Below are 2,500 nucleotides of genomic sequence, written 5' to 3'. Positions count from 1 at the left end.
CCGTGTCCTAGGGAGGAGACAAGCACCTGACGAGAGACCTGAGGAGATTCGAGAGACCTGAGGAGATTCGAGAGACCTGAGGAGATTCTAGAGACCTGAGGAGATTCGAGAGACCTGAGGAGCCGCTTTCGAGAGACCTGAGGAGATTTTAGAGAGACCTGAGGAGATTTTAGAGAGACCTGAGGAGATTTTAGAGAGACCTGAGGAGATTTTAGAGAGACCTGAGGAGATTTTAGAGAGACCTGAGGAGATTTTAGAGAGACCTGAGGAGATTTTAGAGAGACCTGAGGAGATTTTAGAGAGACCTGAGGAGATTTTAGAGAGACCTGAGGAGATTTGAGAGAGACCTGAGGAGATTTGAGAGAGACCTGAGGAGATTTGAGAGAGACCTGAGGAGATTTGAGAGAGACCTGAGGAGATTTGAGAGAGACCTGAGGAGATTTGAGAGAGACCTGAGGAAATTTTTGAGAGTTCGGAGGAGACCTCAAAGTTCTGAGGAGATTTTTGGTGTGGAACTTGTGGGCTCTCTGGAAGGCGACCTGAGGAGATTTAGTCGGTCTGTTCTGGTCTCTCCCTCTCCTCCCGCTTCAGCGCTGCCCCACTGCCCACCTGGACTTCTCCAACAACAACCTCATCCCAGCTCCAGAGCCGACGGTCGTCCCTTTGCGCCTGGCTGGTACGGCGACACCAGCCCCCAAGAGAAGGACGTCCAGCCGCGCTACGTGGCCAGGTAGCCCTGCCGTCCCTTGCTCTCACAGCCGGACTGTCCTCCTCGGCTGGAGAGCCGTAATAAAGACCCAAGGAGGTCCATTTCTGTCTGGGTGTGTGTGTCCGTTTGTGGCACCAGTCTGAGTGAGTAGTGAACTGCTTAAGTGTTTTGCTGTATATATCTGCATTGCCTTGCTTTATATTCGGTGTAGCTCTGCTCTTCCGTGTTCCCTAGTTCCCCATTATCATTTAAGAAATATCCCCATTTCTTAAATGTATTCAGCTCGTCGTGTCCATTTCTCGTATTGACTGAACGTGTCGCGTGTGAGGGATGAGATGGCAGTTGTGCCCCGATAACAAGACAATCGGGCTGACGAAACTCGGCAATACAACCGCTCGGCATCGCACACGGAACAGGCTTGCTTAAGCGGCTCGCTTCCGGACGAGTTCTGCCGAGGGTGAAGTACCCTGGTAGCTGGATCACGTGGGTACTTAGGTAAGTTGAAGTTGGCAATTAACCCTACCCCACGTGATCTACCCATTGGTGTATTTCGGTCCAAAAGAACCAGGACCCGTCGACTCCGGACTTATCTTTGGCGACGATCTGTAACTCCAGGTGATCGAGCCGAGGCAGCCCCACTGCTTCATAGAGGGTCGTGCTCGTGGTGACGCGCCGGCAAAACAGTAACAATATATATATATATATATATATATATATATATATATATATATATATATATATATATATATATATATATATATATATATATATATATACTGAAACGCAAAAGACACTTACCACCTTTTAAACCTTCAAATATCAACAATAGCACTGCGTGTAGTAAATGTGTGAACTTATTTGTGGACAATAGTGTCCTCACTGTCAGGCAAAACGGTCATGGATGGTCACTTGAAACTTCAATGGTCACTTCATAGCACAGTGGTTGAACAGCCGTTTTGACTGTCAGTAATTAGCTAAGGGGTACAGGATGATTTTAATGAGCTGCACGTGATGTCTTGATATTAGCTTTAAAAAGGCCAGTGCAAAATGGGCATTTCAATCAACATGCCACGATTGTCAAGTGATCAACGGCAGTGTGCCTTGGACATACTGCAAGGCGGATTGAGCTACCGTGAGGTGGCACGTCGCCTTGGCTGTTCACACCAGACGATATCAGACCTGGTGGACAGAGACACCTTCCACAAATCTGCACATGACAGACTTCGATCAGGGAGGCCAAGAGTCACCACTGCAAGGCAGGACAGGCAGATGGTCGTAAGTCAGATGGCTTCAGACATTGAGGACTGAGTGGGACAGAATCCAGCAGCAATCCATCCAAAGACTGGTAGGCAGTATGCGCCGACGATGCCTGTACCCAAAACAATGGTGGTCTCACACGCTATTGAAAGGGGACTGACATTGCACCCTGTGCTGTTCTGTACTATAGAACAAACTTATGAGATGGTGTATCTTGGTCAAAAACTTGACATGTCATCAATAAAATGCCAATGTTTCAATTAGCAATTGTTAGTTTGTTTTATTTTGAACTGTTACAATTTTATTACATTTCAAACAAGTGGTAAGTTTATTTTGCGTTTCCGTATATATATATGTGTATATATTGTTGCGAATTTGCGTCCACCGGCGTGCGAACGGCCACGTAACTCGAATCGCGGCATGTCACCCACCGGACGGACAATTCTGTCGTGACCCTCTCGGAACAACGCCGGGAGCTAGTCACGGGTGGGCCTTTCGACCTCACCACAATCGTGCCAATCGGCCACCCGCGTA

General features: G+C 47.8%; 1 protein-coding gene across 5 annotated transcripts in view; it reads left to right on the top strand.

Annotated features, from left to right (window-relative positions):
* Window positions 1-2,500, top strand: part of OSBPL11 (oxysterol binding protein like 11) — a 151,797-nt gene that overhangs the window by 113,244 nt on the left and 36,053 nt on the right. The gene's annotated exons all lie outside the window — the stretch shown is intronic.

The sequence above is a fragment of the Eptatretus burgeri genome, chromosome 3 (assembly GCF_056783735.1).
Source record: "Eptatretus burgeri isolate ZD-2024b chromosome 3, Ebu_testis_v1, whole genome shotgun sequence".
NCBI classification, from domain to species: Eukaryota; Metazoa; Chordata; class Myxini; order Myxiniformes; family Myxinidae; genus Eptatretus; species Eptatretus burgeri.
This window is presented reverse-complemented; position numbering and strand designations above follow the sequence as displayed.